Source organism: Oryx dammah, unplaced genomic scaffold, assembly GCF_014754425.2.
Source record: "Oryx dammah isolate SB20612 unplaced genomic scaffold, SCBI_Odam_1.1 HiC_scaffold_8, whole genome shotgun sequence".
Classification (NCBI taxonomy): domain Eukaryota; kingdom Metazoa; phylum Chordata; class Mammalia; order Artiodactyla; family Bovidae; genus Oryx; species Oryx dammah.
In genome coordinates this window covers 58312284-58329709 of record NW_024070192.1, presented here as the reverse complement: position 1 = coordinate 58329709, position 17426 = coordinate 58312284, and positions in this window count along the sequence as shown.

Genomic DNA, 17426 nt, shown 5'->3' with positions numbered 1-17426 from the left:
CTGACTTGATGGAAATGAGTTTGAGCAAACTCTGGGAGTTGATGATGGACAGGGAAGCCTGGTGTCCTGCACTCCATGGACTCGCAAAGAGTTGGACATGACTGAGCAAATGAACTGAACTGGGGGGGGAGTACATGGGCCCAAGAAATATATTAGGTATTGGTGTTTAAGGGAGGTTAAAGTAAATATATCCCACTTTCACTTTGTGCCAGGGGGGAAAAAAAGCAAACACTTTTAAAATACTTTATTGATTTTAAAGTAAGTTTAATGTATTTTAACTGAGTTAGAGACCTGACAGAATGCAACTAATGATGAAATTTTTAATTATGTTTTAATAAAACTTTGAAATAGGTTTTAGTTCCACTTATCTTTCACAATGACAATACTACTTGCTAGATTAATCTTGTGTGAAGGTTTCAAATATGCACAGTAATATATTTTAGTAAAATATATAAATTATGACATTTCCATAAGCAGTTCTGTATATAAAGAGATACTGCTGAGCTCACTAGCTGTTATATAATTGAACTTATCAACTGTCTTGCAAGCTTTTAAAGAGTCTTCCTTTTCATCATCCTAAACACTTTTAAATCTCCTCTGCTTTCACAAAACTGGATTATCTTACACAGTGTGAGAATTTGTAATTAAAGTTTACTTAGAAAATGTATTAAGCGCTATAGGAGCCTTTGTTCAAGTGCTAATGAATACACTGTATTTAATCATCAACAAACAGATCAGCTATAAGGAGCTGATATGTTAAAGTAAGCAACTTTTAATAATGCAGATACACTCAAAATTATGGTATTTGCATTGTAAGAAGTAGATTTATTCCATGTCATTTATGTTAAATTAATATTTTTTTAACTTCTCACTAGTGACATAGGTGTATGGTAACTATTAAAGCAAACTTCTAACATGTAACATTTAGGAAAATTATATGAATTATAATGACAGAGACAAAGAGTTTTTAAAAATAAAAAGAAAAGTATCATTTAATAATGTGAAAGATTTTCCTCAAAACACTGAATGCTCTTTGGAAGAAAATCTATGACAAATCTAGACAGTGTGTAAAAAAGTAGAGACACCACTTTGCTGACAAAAGTCTGTATAGTCAAAGCTATGTTTTTTTCTAGGGGTTATGTATGTATGTGAGACTTAGACTATAAAGAAGGCTGAGCACTGAAGAACTGAGGATTTTGAACTCAGTTGGAGAAGACTCTTGAGAATCCCTTGGACAGCAAGATCAAACCAGTCAATCCTCAAAGAAATCAACCCTAAATATTTGTTGGAAGGACTGATTCTGAAGCTGAAGCTCCAGTACTTTGGCCACCTGATGCAAAGAGTCAACTCACTGGAAAGACCCTGATGCTGGGAAAGATTGAAGACAAGGTGAAAATGAGGCTTCAGAGGATGAAATGGTTGGATGACATCACTGACTCAATGGGCATGAGTTTGAACAAGCTCTGGGAGATGGTAAAGGACAGGGAAACCTGGAGTGCTGTAGTCCATGGGGTCACAAAGAGTCAGGCATGGCTGAGTGACTGAACAACAATTGACTGCTAAATATTTGGAAAGTTTAATTCTGGTATTTTTAGGATCACGGGAGAAATATCAATAACCTCAGATATGCAGATGACACCACCCTTATGGCAGAAAGTGAAGAGGATCTAAAAAGCCTCTTGATGAAAATAAAAGAGGAGACTGAAAAAGTTGGCTTAAAGCTCAACATTCAGAAAACTAAGGTCATGGCATCCGGTCCCATCACTCCATGGGAAATAGATAGAGAAACAGTGGAAACAGTGTCAGACTTTATTTTGGGGGGCTCCAAAATCACTGCAGATGGTAACTGCAGCCAAGGAATTAAAAATGCTCACTCCTTGGAAGAAAAGTTATGACCAACATAGATAGCATATTCAAAAGCAGAGACATTACTTTGCCGACTAAGGTCCATCTAGTCAAGGCTATGGTTTTTCCAGTAGTCATGTATGGATGTGAGAGTTGGAATGTGAAGAAAGCTGAGCACCAAAGAATTGATGCTTTTGAACTGTGGTGTTGGAGAAGATTCTTGAGAGTCCCTCGGACTGCAAGGAGATCCAACCAGTCCATTCTGAAGGAGATCAACCCTGGGATTTCTTTGGAAGGAATGATGCTAAAGCTGAAACTCCAGTACTTTGGCCACCTCATGCAAAGAGTTGACTCATTGGAAAAGACTCTGATGTTGGGAGGGATTGGGGGCAGGAGGAGAAGGGAACAACAGAGGATGAGATGGCTGGATGGCATCACTGACTCGATGGACGTGAGTCTGAGTGAACTCCGGGAGATGGTGATGGACAGGGAGGCCTGGTGTGCTGCGATTCATGGGGTTGCAAAGAGTCAGACATGTCTGAGCAACTGAACTGAACTGAACTGAATGAGCCTATTCATTAAGTGATCTCTAGACCTGGAACTGTTGGGCCATTTGATAAGGAAAAAGAACAGTTAATTTAGATTATGCAGGAAATGAGTTGTGCATGATGATAGAAGGTATATGCTAGTGAGGATGGAGCAGAAAGAAAGAACTGACAAGATCAACAGAAGCAATGTTTGGCTCCTCTGGGATATCATATCTTCTCCTGAGGAATCAAGGTCAAAGGGGAAAGATCCTCTGTAAGCAAAGAAGTAGAGAATATACAGATTTATCTGACCTCATGAACTAGAGAATGCTTTCATGCAAAAATGACTTGTACTCTCAATAATTTTTGGAAAAAAAAATCTCTAAATGAGGCATTTATCCTCTGACTTTTGTGGTCCTCTCTAATCTTGGAGAACTGTTGCTTACTAATGCTACACTTAGCGCCCAAGTCATTGTCTCTTACTAGAATAAAAACTCTGACATGGTGTTTAGAAGAGAACCATGGCCCCAGGAGCTCTAAAATATTAATTGTAGAGTGCCTCATTTTTCCTCTTTTTGGATAAACATTCTTATAAAGTGGTTGTTCTTCCTGTGGTTGATGTACAGTTAAGGCCTATACATTCATAGTAGTATTAGTTTTACTTTGCCATCACAGAATTTTCATGCTAACAGGGACCTTAGAAGCTGGCTGGTTCTTCTCACCTGAGTACTACTCAGGCATGATAATACTCCCAGACCTAGAAACCAAGTTCTTCTCAATTTGCTGACCCCTCCTTATTAGTCTATCCTTCTCGAAAAAATGAGAGTAATAAAAAAAACCTAAAAGCTCAGAGATTAGTACTGGGCTCAATCTTTTAAACATTGCAGTGCTTACATAAGATCTTGATGAGAGAAACGAGAGATTCATTTGAGCAATGGCACAGACAGGTAATCAAACATAACAGAGTATATAGGTCAATGAAAAGCTTCTCTAAAACAACTGAAAAAGTGAAAATAACTGTTTTGAAATATAGTTACATTAGATTCAAGCAAAACCATTACTAAAATGTTTATTCAAATTTCTCTGAATAGTTTCAAATATATAAACTTAATATATGTGTGAATTTTTGCAAAGAATAAAAAAAAATGTAAAAAGAGAAAATCATCAAAGAAAATTGTTTGAAGAACCTAGGAACACTGTAGATACTAGGGAAGCCCAAGAATACTGGAGTGGGTAGCCTATCCCTCCTCCAGAGGATCTTCCTGGCCCTGGGAATCAAACTGGGCTCTCCTGCTTTGCAGGCAGATTCTTTACCAGCTGAGTTACCAGAGAATCCCACATGCCCTGATAATATGATAATAATAATAGCGAAGTAATAGAGTACAATACTGAAAATTTTCATTCTGGGCATTTTTTTTTTTTCTCTCCAGCCCACAGATACAATAGAAGACAAGCTCAGAGCCTCTGAATTTAAATGGCAATTCTATCTGAGCAGGAGTTGAAGTGCATGGAATACCTGAATCTACAATCAGAGGACTTGAGAAATCAAAATTCCCAAATTCTAGCCACTGTTAATTACTGTGAAACAAAATACAATTTAAAAATAAATTTCATCTTTTTTCCCCTGTTGTCCCATGAAAAAAAGAATATGAAATATCTATACATGCTAGTGTATGTTTGCAATAGTATTTATACAGAAGCAAATCCTCTCTACTAATAAGAAACTAAAAACACTTTGGATATAGAGAATACCCACGTAAGTGTAATTATTTTATTTGTTTTGTTGCAAGATATAAGAGCTTTCATTCAGACCAAAATTTTTTGTGTATTGAATTTAAAGATATACCTTTTTTATAAAAATCCTGCGAGTCAGCTAGTTTAAGTTTTAGCTATAAATTCTGTGAATTTGCAGGCTTTCAACAGGCAATAAACATTATTTCAGTACAACTTTTATATTAACTTTGGTGTAATAAATACCACTGTAACAAGTTTAGAAACACCTCTTTGTCGAGACCAGCTCTACAAGCAGGGTTTCCAAAAGCATAATATGGTGAAAGAATGAGAAAGGAGACACAAGAATTCAGAGAAAAGCAAGGATCAGGGGACCAACACCGCTCCAAGGTGAAGGTGCGGAAACAATCCAAGCCAGCTAAAGATTTTCAGCCGTGAAGGAAAGAATATGCGGGGAGTTAAGCTATAACTCATGTAGCCTTCAGGGCCAAAGAACAAAATGATCATTAACCACTGAGTAACTAAGAAACAGTAATCAATAACAAATCAGTAACTACTACTAATATTCCTATCTATAGATTTTCCACCAGAAATGTAAAACATGTGACTCTGAGATGCCAGTTGAGAAACAGTCTGGGGCAGGTTTTCCAACCCCAGGATCATATCTTGTTTTCAAGGTTATGAACTGTTCCCTCTGGACTTGTTCCAAGAGTCTCATGCCTTATAACATCCAGTTGATCAATAATTATAAATTTCTTTTGCGGCCCTTTCTGGGGCCTGCTTTTCTTTTATTCTTCCTGTTTCCTACACCGCTTGTCAATCTACAGCCTTGGGAGTAGGTTATCATTGTGTATGTGTATGTAGTCACTCAGTCCTGTCCAACTTTTTTTTTGTGACCCATGAACTGTAGCCTGCCAGGCTCGTCTGCCCATGGGATTTCTCAGGCAAGAATAGAGTGGGTTGCCATTTCCTCCTCCAGGGAATCTTCCCAACCCAGGGGTCAAATGCACGTCTCCTGATCTTCTCTGTCTCCTATGTATCCTGCAATGTGGATGGATTCTTTACCCACTGAGTCCCTAGGGAAGCCCAGGTTATTAGAAGACACCAATAAAAATATGGCATAGTATATTGATTCAAACTCCCTAGTTTTAGCAACTATAATTGTTTGACTAAGACTGAACAAAACTTTACACACACACACACACACACACACACACACACACGCATTTTTTATCCTTATCTTTGGAATAAGAATTAAGCAAATTAATAGGGTAAATTAATTTATGTAAGAAATGTCTACTTCCACGTATAATGCCTTTGAGAATTTTAGCATACTAATTATTTGTATTCAAAGGAATATTGAAAATCTATTATATATAAGGAAAGATCTCTATTTAGTAACTTGTAAGTTCTTTAAGAAACTGTGTAGCTCAAAAATATAAATCAACTATCTTGAATAATCTCTTATAATTCATCCCTTCAGTTGACATGGATTTGATAGGGCTTCTTATAATTCAAATTGCTTCTTAATTTTCTTAATAATTTAGAAATACATTAGAGTTTTCAGTTTAAATATTGTTTGAGAGACCTGGGTTCGCTCCCTGGGTCAAGAAGATCCCCTTGAGAATACTACAAGATAATACTCTAGTATTATCTTGCCTGGAGAATCCCATGGACAGAGAAGCCTGACAGCTACATGTGAACCATGGGGTCCCAAGAATCAACACGACTGAGTGACTAACACTTTCACTTCTTTTCAAGTGGTAAACACTTAAGGCAGTTGGTTTTCAATTTGTTTGTTTTGTTTTTCATATGCTATGAAATCACTTTAGAAACAGTGTTTGGTTATGCTTGCTTTACAAAATAATGAATCAGTATAGTTTCTGTGTGATCTAGACATTCTTATTCAACATTTTTATCAAAAGTAATTGTGTCATGACTCAAAATCTTAATATTAGTGAATGAAATTGTTAGCCACTCAGTCATGTCCAACTCTTTGACACCTTATGGACTGTAACCCGCCAAGCTCTTCTCTCCATGGAATTTTTCAGGCAAGAAGACTGGAGTGGGTTAGTAGATACTTCCTTTCTCAGGCAATCTTTCTGCCCCAGAGATCAAACCCCGGTCTCCTGCATCACAGGCAGATCCTTTAGCATCTAAGTCACCAGAAATAGTGTTTGGTGCTATTTGCTTTAGAAAATAATGGATCAGTATAGTTTCTGTGTGATTAAGACATTCTTCCTTAATATTTTTATTTAAATTAAATTCTAAAAGAAGCTACTTTTTGTCATGATTCAGAATCTTAATATTGCTGCTACGTCACTTCAGTCATGTCCGACTCTTGGTAACCCCATAGACGGCAACTCACCAGGCTCCCCGGTCCCTGAGATTCTCCAGGCAAGAACACTGGAATGGGTTGCCATTTCCTTCTCCAATGCATAAAAGTGAAAAGTGAAAGAGAAGTCGCTCAGTCGTGTCCAACCCTTAGCATAGACTGCAGCCTACCAGGCTCCTCAATGCAAGGGATTTTCCAGGCAAGAGTACTGGAGTGGGGTGCCATTGCCTTCTCCAAATGGAAGTTATCCTGATATCAAATTATTCTCCTAGTCTGAAACTGTATTAAATGATAGGGTTAACAACTGGAAAATGCCCCAAATGAAAGAAAAAACAGTAATTTCGACATTTTAATGAGGCTAAAATCTCCCAAAACTGTGTACTTTAAAGTATCCTGGGCTTCCCAAGTGGCTCAGGGGTAAAGAATCTGCCTGTTAATGCCAGGAAAAGCAGGAGACCTGGGGTTTGTTCTCTGGGTGGGGAAGGTCCCCTAGAAGAGGAAATGGCAATTCACTCCAATATGCTTGCCTGGAAAATCCCATGAAGAGAGGAGCCTGGTGGACTACAGTCCATGGTGTCGCAAAGAGTCAGACATGACTGAACATGCACACACGCACACAAAGTGTTTGGGGCATGGTGTTTTTATTTTTAGCGCACAGATATTTAGTCATAGGCACAGTGTAAGTGCTGCATACTTTACACAAGAAAAGCAAATTTAGCTATGATCAAATATTTCAGCACCCAAAATAATGTATTTTCCTCAAAGGTAGAATAAGATAAGAGAATGACAGAGTACCAACATATCAGGCTATTATCATGTGCTATAATTTATATGGTCTACATTGATTTTGCTCTTTGGAGGCACCAATGCACATGCTTTCAGATGTATCAAGAGGACCTTAAAAAGGAAATATAAAATCTACAAAATATATCTCTCCATGAAATTTTATACCAGCAAGTCCATGGACACTGAACTGAAGAAAAGACAGTCTAAATTTTATATGATATTTAACTCCTCTGTTACCCTTTAAAAAATAACACCTAGCCATAAAGCCTAATTTTCTTCCATTTCAATAGTTTTAACATGGTGGAGAACAAACAGTTACAACTATTTATATTACCTTAAAAATAAAATTCAATTTGTCTTAGCCAAAGACAATATAAAATATAATTAACTGAAACACAATTCTTAAAAAAACTTTCAGTATCAGTAAGTGAGCCTTTAAAAAAGTGAATTCTGTGGTTTCATAGCTGAAATATCAATTAAAACATCTTTGATGCAAATGTTATATCTAAAACTTAAGACATCTTGTGACTTAAAGATTTTGAAAAGAGAGGTATAATCTAAATAGTCATATTATTTAGGTATATTAATAAAAAACAGTGGATTCTCTAAAAAGTGAAAAATCTTTAAAAAAAATTTGTGGGGTTTCCCTGACGGCTCAGTGCTGAAAAAGCCACCTGCCAATGAAGGAGACATAGATTCAATCCCTGGTCTTGGAAGATTCTACATGCCATGGAGCAATTAAACCAATGCACCACCACCAATGAGCCTGTGATCGAGAGCCCAGGAGATGCAACTGCTGAGCCCACACACCCGAGAGCCCATGCTCTGCAACAAAAGAAGCCACACGATGAGAAGCCCCTCAGCACAAATGAAAAGTAGCCCCCACTGACCACAACTACAGAAAAGCCTATGCAGCAACAGGCTCAGCAACAGAACTCAGCACAGCCAAAAATAAATAAATACTGAAATACAATTATTTTTTTAAATTGTGTGATTTTGATTATATGGCTCCTTTCAAGTCTCTTTCACTTCAAATATGAATTTAGACCCTATATGAAGCATAGTTTTATTATTATTATACATATTATGGCTTGAGGGAAGGAAAGAAAAGTATCAACTTTCCTTTCCCAAAGAGTCTGGGAATGGTATCTGATCACGAAGCATTAAAAACATGCAATTTAGTGATTCTGAGGACAAATATTTATGTAATACCAACTGTTATTCAAAGACTGACCTCTAAGTCAGTGACAAAATGGCATAATTAGAACTTTTCTTCCTCCACTAAACTGGGAATGCTAAAAGGGTACTAAAAGGGCTCCCACTTGAGTAGCAGCACCATACATCCCAGAAGAACCAAAGGGGCAAGAGCATTATTTAGACCTCAGGGATTCCGATGAGTTTAATGAACCAAATTAATGCTATCAATTTAAAACAAAATTAGGAAAAAATAGAGAAATGATTGAAAGATTCAGCAAGAAAATACAAAGTTGGGATACAACTCACTTAAAATATTACAGATTTTGTATTAAAATATAAAATAAATGGGTTGAGTTATTTTCAATATAAAAGGAGAAATACCAAAACTGATGAAGCAGCAAGCATTTATAACAAATGACCAAAGATATTTGAAAAATAATCAAATAAAACTTTGGAAATAAAATATAAATTTTAATATGAGAAATTAAATGAATGGGTTAAAAATAGATAAGTTAAATGAAAGCCTTTGAATGCATGGATCACAAAAAGCTGTAGAAAATTCTTCAAGAGATGGAAGTACAGACCACCTTATCTGTCTCCTGAGAAACATATATGCAGGTCAAGAAGCAACAGTTAGAAGCTTACATGAAATAAGGGACTGGTTCAAAATTGGGAAAGGAGTACTACATGGGTGTAGATTGTCACCATGTTTATTTAACTTATATGCAGAGTACATCATGTGAAATGCTAAGCTGGATGAAGCACAAGCTGGAATCAAGATTGCTGGGAGAAGATATACAGATGACACCACCCTTATGTCAGAAGGCAAAGAGGAACTAAAGAGCCTCTTGATGAGAGTGAGAATGAAAAAGATGGCTTAAAACTCAGCATTCCAAAAACTGAGATCATGGCATCTAGTCCCATCACTTCACGTGAAATAGAAGGGGAAAAGTAGAAGCAGTGACAGATTTTATTTTATTGGGCCCCAAAGTCACTGCAAAAGGTAACTGAAGCCATGAAAATTAAAAGACACTTGCTCCTTGGAAGGAAAGTTGTGACAAACCAAGACAGCATATTAAAAAGCAAAGGTCCCTATAGTCAAAGCTGTGGTTTTTCCAGTAGTCATCTACAGATGTGAGTTATACCATAAAGAAGGCTGAAAGCCAAATTGCTGATGCTTTTTAATTGTAGTGTTGGAGAAGACTCTTGAAAGTTCCTTGGACTGCAAGATCAAATCAATTTCTCCTAAGGAAAATCAACACTGAATATTCATTGGAAGGATTGATGCTGAAGCTGAAGGTCTAACACTTTGGCCACCTGATGTGAAGAGCTGGTTCACTGGAAAAGACTCTGAGGCTGGGAAAGATTGAAGCCAAAAGGAGAAGAGGGTGGCAGAGATTGAAATGGTTAGATAAAATCATCAACTCAATGGACACGAATTTGAGCAAGCTCCCAGGGATAGTGAGGGACAGGGAAGCCTCAAAGAGTCAGACACAACTTCGGGACTAAACAACAACAACAAAGAGAATTAGTGAACTAGACTACAGAAAATTAATACTCAAAAGAGTTAGAGTAAAAAAGATGTAATAGTAGTATTTTAGTTGCTAAATCATGTCTGACTCTTGCAACCCCACAGACTGTAGCTTGTCAGGATCCTCTGTCCATCGGATTTCCAGACAAGAATATTGGAGTGGGTTGCCATTTCCATCTCTACATAAAGATGTAAAATGCATGTACACCCGTGATGGATTCATGTCAATGTATGGCAAAACCAATACAGAATTGTAAAGTAAAATAAAAAATAAATTAATTAATTAATTAAAAAAATAAAATTTAAAAAAATAAATGTAAAAGATAAAGAATAAAAGTTCCAATCATCCTCATGAAATCTCAGAAAAGCATAACATAGTAGCAATATATGAAGAAATGTTGAATATTTTTTGTTTAAAACTAGTGAAGTACCTCTATCAGAAGATAAATATAGAATATACTATAAAATCATATAACATAGATAAGAAAACATATAGAAAAATCAGTTCAAAAATATTTTATTAAAACTGCAATGTGACAGAGATAAAACAAAATGTAACTTTGAAGCCAGACAGGCAGAGGGATAAATAACAAAAATTTAGATTACCTACAAAACAAAGATTAGACTGACAAATTACTTTTTGGTAGAAAAAAAGAAACAAGCATTAAAATCCAATCCTCAAAGTTATGAGAGAAAGTCACTATTAATCTGGAATACTTTACCTAGCAAAGTTATATTTTAAAAATAATGCTTATCATTTTAAAGTAACTGAAATAATTATAATATGTAATTAAGTGTAACTTAGAAGGAAACTCATAACACAAAATATTTTAAGTTAAAAAGACAGAAAACGAATAAGCGAAATGTCTGGACTAAGACTTTAGGAAAAATACAGAACAATCCCTCAGAAATTAGAAGTAGAAATACATTATAGATGTGGGCAAAATTGAAGAACACAAAAAATACATAAAATACAGAGAATGTACAAAATTTTAGAAGTGATTATTTGAAAGAGTAATAAAATAAGTGAAACAGTGATAAAATTTATTAAGAATAAAAGCAAAGAAGTATGAATAAATAATGGTGTCATAGGGCACATAAGTTAAAATATGCCAGTGTAGTATTAAGTTTACCAGTTTTGAACAACTTTTACACAAGTTGTAAAATTTAGATAAAATGTATGAATTCTTAGAAAACTTTTACTTACTGTAACTAACTCAAGAAAAAATATAGAGGCAGAATAAATATAAAGCATGAAGTAAGAGAAAATAAAAGGTATTTTTAAAAAGTAAATTACAATGAGACAATTTTATAAGCAGTTTCTATTTTCCAGAAACTTTAAAGGAACAGATCATTTCAATGTATCCATCATCTACGTAACAGAAAGTGAGAAGATTGTCTAACTTATTGCATGAGGATACTGTAAATGCAATACCTAAAGCATAAAACCATAGATAATTGATGAACATAAATATGAAACTAAATCAAATATTAATAGCTTGAAAGACAGATTAATGGCCCTCTGAAAATGTTCATATCCTTCTTAGTCCTCAAAATTGGTGTATTACATAACATAGCGATCGTACAAATATGAATTTGGGAATCTTTTTTTTTTTTTTTAGGAAAATATACTTAATGAATAATATATATTTTTTGGTTTAAAATTTTTGTATATACATTATATTTTATATAATCATTTGGGCAAAATTTGTTCTTAAGTCTTGAACCTAGAAATGTAGCCATGGGGGCAAAATAATTGCCTTTCAGATCAGCACCATCGCCTTTGAATTTCCATCTGCGTCTCGGCTCTCTCCACGGCTTTCTGCGGCAGCAGGACCCGAAGCTCCTCACAGCAGGCCTCCCCATGGGATGCTTACCCTCTTGGGACCGGCTCCAGGTGACAAAGCCCTGTTCCAAGGAACCACTGGCTGTTGGTGGATTCTGAGCTGTAGAAGCTCGTTGCTACAAAGTACAAAGTGGAGGCTTTCTTTTGGGAGTCTGTTTAAAAAAAAATTTTTTTTTTGCTCTGTTTTTAAAAGACATTCAGTAGCTACAATTCTTGGCCATGTCATAAGGGTAGACAGTAGACAGTCAGGCACTTCCAAAAGGTCTTACCTGCCGTGTTGAAGTCTTCGGCTGCAGGAGAGTGAGGGCTGCAGCCGTCGTGTTGCTGCCCACAGCCTGCGTATCTGTTCCTTTTCACCCCACTGTGGTCCCTTCCTGAGCCCATGCAGCTCAAGGGCATGGACAGGACAAATGGCTGTGGTTCTAAAACCTCTCAGAGCCTCGCTTGTTCACTTGTCAGTGACAAAGGCATGATTTCTCATTCTACAGGCATTCCTTTCATTACCCTGATATGGAAGATTGGTGTTCAAAAGAGGGACGTTTCTTCACATGAAAGTAAAACCAAACACAGTTGAATTTATCATTAACGCATGGTTCTGAAATGGAGACAAAAGACTTCCGGGTGTTTTTAAAAGTTTGTGTGTCTAATATATAAGGTACTGGATATTTTTCATAATAATAGCCATTCTGTACAAAGTAGGCTCTGATTCTATAGAGACTCCTTTAAGTCTCTGTAGAATGAGCATCTATAATTTCGACGTATTTAAAAACAAAGATTCTGATATTAACAACAAGACTCTGCTGACTGATTTCCCTTTAAATGGACGACTGATCCTGACTTCAGTACCATATGCCTTTGGACCTCATCACACTGTCGTCTCTCCTGTGTGTCAGTGAATGACTCTCAGGTTGACAGTGCTGACAATGACTGCAAAAAATGTGCTATTGAGTTTGGCTGTAATGTCCTAATTTTCTTTTTCTTTTTTTTTTTTTTTTACTTTATTTTGGGAATCTTGATAGGGGCATGCATGCCCTGCGGATTCAGGCTCTACAGCAGGCCTTGAGTGCCTGCAGGTCAGTGGGGTCATCACCGTGGTCACAGAACCACCTGCCTGGACTGCAGGCCATGTAGCTCCACGATCACCTGGACGCTGGACCGCGGCTCCGCAGACGCTCCGCAGGCACCCATCCTCACTCCAGACCCTGGCTCTGTGGCCGCTCATCAGACACTCATGCCACAGCTACCTCTAGTGTCTGTGAGCCATTCCGGTGCACAGAGGGAGTCTCAGCTACAAATTTTCCTAGGGGGCTTGGGGGGAGGAAAAGAGATCAGGAGAACCTCAGCATGTGCCACCAACAAGTTCAACAGTCCTTTTGCACAGCCCTTGCAATTGAAGATTTCTGCAATCTTTACCAATACTGACCTCAGCTGATAAAACCGCATGAAGACTAATCTACTGTATACACCCCGAGCCAGGACCACAGCATCCCATGGAGCCGGGCCCTTGTGTTCACCTCTAGATGGAGGCCTTTTCTTCACAGGCCTCAGGAGACGGAATGTTTTGGGCCTATCTAGTTTAGGATACAGCTAAAACTAAAATTGTTCATCCATTCTTCAATTACACTAATGTAGAGTTCACCATCCTGAGACGGCATGCATTAGAATGTTACTTACAAGCACTGTGTTGTTATATCTGATCAGGACTACTCTGCTCTGCGTTGTACGAGCCAAGAGGGCTTTGGCCTTCTTTTGTTCCTGCTTGAAACACTCCTTTCCTTGCTTTAGTGAAAATAGTCTCTTTCAATTTTTATTCTTTATCCCCAGCCCATCTTTATCAGCTTTTTAAAACCAATTTAGCTTCATCTTTTCTCTACATTCTTACCTAAGTTAATATCATTCATTTTTCACAATTTTATGTCAGTCAAATGCAGGTGACTACCAAATTTACATCTTGAAGACATTTCTTTACTCTGAGCCCCAAACTCATATTTCCTATTATATATCTTTCACTTTTTAGATTTAATATCTAAATTTCTATTCTAGCATTTAATTTTTACCACTTCATTCAGACTTCCTGTCCTCATAAGTGATGGTATAATAAACATGCCTTAGTTAAAGCACAAACCTGGAGGTTATACTTGATTCATTTTGTTTTCCCTTGTCCTCCAATCATTAGTAAATCTTGCCTTTTTACTCCAACAATAAACCCATATCTATTCATACTGTTTCCATCTGCACTGAGATACAATTCCATTACTTAATCTTTTGTAATTCTGTTTTGTTTTCTTTCTTATTTTGTAGAAAAATGAAAAAAAAATATAATCAGGAAAACAGATGATTAAAACCAGTTCAAAACATTTCTTTGAATTTAAATTTAAACAGATATCTGGGAGATCATTTCTGTTGATAACCAATCTCACACATCTCCCCCAGCTCAATTAGTTTAATGCCTAGACACATATGGTAATACAAGGAAACAATCAAAGAGTATTTGCATTCTCACATGTGAATTATTAGTGATGGTTTAGTTGCTAAGTCCTGTTCAACTCTTTGTGACCCCATGAACTGCAGCCTGCCAGATTCCTCTGTCCATGGGATTTCCCAGGCAAGAATACTGGAGGAGGTTGCTATTTCTTTCTCCAGGGATTCTTCCTGAATCTAGGTCTCCTGCACTGCAGGCAGATACTTTACTGACTGAGTCACCAGGGAATTGAGTATTAATGAAGGCCTAATTTTAATTATCAAGATTGGAGTTTAATAGTATAGATGGAAAGGGGTTGAAAATCAGGGTAGTGGCTTGTGTGACTGGCTACATGCATATGATTAAAACATTAACAATATCATGAAATTAACTGATTTATAAGATCATATGTTGTTTAAACATTACTCTGATTTTCAGTTATATTCACTAAGGTTGTATTCTCCAAATGACAGTAGTCTTATGATGCTTATTTTGTATTTATGCATGTTAACTTTGAAAGACCAATGTTGATTTTTCTCATTGCCTATAATAGTTTTTTAATGGAAAAACATTAGTTTGAATTATGAACTATCTTGTGTATATTTTGAAATGCATTGCTTTAAATGGCTCCTAATAATTCTGTGGAAGTTCATTACAGATGCTGAAATATATGAGAGTTGTTATATTAGAATTAAATGATATTACTGGCAGTTGATAATTTTATTAAATACCAGGAAGCTTAAATACTAAGTATGTGATTAATGTAATAATTTGCTTAATGTGGTGAGCCAATTTGCCAATTTGGAGAAATGGAACAAACACAGATGTTGATAAAAGACAGATATGAATTTGAACCCTAGCACTTACTGTCTGTGTGACTTTATAAAAGTTACTTACCCTCTCCGATCATATGTATAGAATTTGGAAAACAATTTTTACATTTTAGCATTGTTATAAGAATCAAGGAAAATTTATGTAAAATGCTTGCTGCTGCTTCTGCAGCTGCTGCCAAGTCACTTCAGTCATGTCTGACTCTGTGTGATCCCATAGGTGGCAGCCCACCAGGCTCCCCCGTCCCTGGGATTCTCGAGGCAAGAACACTGGAGAGGGTTGCCATTTCCTTCTCCAATGCATGAAAGTGAAAAGTGAAAGTGAAGTCGCTCAGTCGTGTCCGACTCCTAGCGATCCCATGGACTGCAGCCCACCAGGTTCCTCCATCCATGGGATTTTCCAGGCAAGAGTACTGGAGTGGGGTGCCATTGCCTTCTGGTTTATAGTAATTTACTCCATTCTGAATACTGTTAATTTATTAGTTCAAATGATGCCATATATGTAGTTATGTTACATTGTCACCTACCATCTTGTTAGATGAGCATCCTTGTTGGTTTGTCAATCCTCACTTTCTGTTTTGACATTTGCCTATCCTTAGTGACTTCATGGCACTGTAGGTGAAGACTGTGTTAGATATTTGAGAGAAAGAAAGAAGAGAATTATACAGATACGCACATTCAGCCCAGTGTAAGAAAGAAGGAGGTAGCTTATGTATATTCTAGAGATTTTCTCTATAAATCTTTCATCAATATACAGGGTTATGTAATCTTGTCTCTGCTTGTAAAGATACCAAGTCATGCCCTCCAGAGCAAACTTACCCCAAAGTAAACTGACCTCACCACAATTACAAGTTTTGTTAGCTCTTACTGTCAAGATGCTGGCTGGCTGGCCGTGTGTCCTCAGTCATGTCCAACTCTTTGTCACCCAAAAGACATGTCCTGCCAGCCTCCTTTGTCCATGCAATTTTCTAGGCAAGTATACTGGAGGTGGTTGCCATTTCCTACTGCAGAAGATCTTCCCGACCCAGGGATCAAATCTGTGTCTCTTGTATCTTCCGCATTGGCAGGCAGATTGTTTGCCACTATGCCACCTGGGAAGCCCTCTGTGGGAGGAGGGGAGGAAACTAAGACAAATATATTAGAAAAGCATGCAAATGTTTCAATAAAACATGTCACTCCGTTAACAAAGAATAATGAAGTAATGAGAAAAGCGAATACAATTTTGGCTAATTTATGCTCAGTTGGGGCTTCACAAGTGGGGCTAGTGGTAAAGAACCTTCCTGCCAGTGCAGGAGGGAGACAAAAAAGACACAGGTTCAATACCTGGGTCGGGAAGATATCCTGGAGAAGGAAATGGCAGCACACGCCAGTATTCTTGCCTAGAGAATCCCATGGACAGAGGAGCCTGTTGGGCTACAGTCCTCAGGGTCTTAAAGAGTCAGACATGACTGAAGTGACTTAGCACACATACCCAGCTGATATAAATGGTATATTGCAGATACTTTAGAGAATATCAACAATTCCTATCATAACAGCTTCAACTATTGTCTGAATCGTCAAGTGACATAAGCATATTCACACATAAAATCCACATTGGAGATACATGAAGCAGAATTTGAAATTATTGGTCAGTGAAATGTTCAGAGTAGTTAATTCATAATACTTCATAGCATTTGAGAATGAAAAATGTTTCACTTCATTACAAAAAAATTCAATTTGTTCAACAATATATACAGGTTTCTCATTTGCTATTAAGATTTTAAGCATAATGGGAAAATTTAAAAATTGGGAATGGAAGAGGCATTTAAATGTCTTTTTAGTTATTCTCTTGCTCTGGAATTGACTTAATTCAGTCTACATAGATCATTACTGATTCTAGTTCTACAAAATACCTCAGCTTATTGATGAAAAAAAACAATATAAAAATGTACTTTCCAAGTATCATGAATTATATTAATATTGTACTTCACATAAGGCATGGATGATTCTTAGAGCTTTTTTTTTTTTTTTTTTTTGAGTGGAGGGTGGGCAGAATTCATCAGAATACTGTCCAAGATAATCATTGTTTATGTTTTCATGTATTCTTTCAGAGCTGCTTCTATTCCATAGTTAATTTGCTTACATTTTATAGAATATGTATTGCTATATTCATTACTTAAAGTCGTTTATGGCTAGGTTCTAAGCTTCAGTATGCATGCATCAGAATCACATAGTAAGCCTATGGAGAAGAGCATAGCCTACCTAGCCACCTACATGCCCACATACCCTCTCTCACTCATTTCAAAGATTCTGATTTTGCAGAAGTGAGCCACAGTCTACAAATATGAATTATAGAAA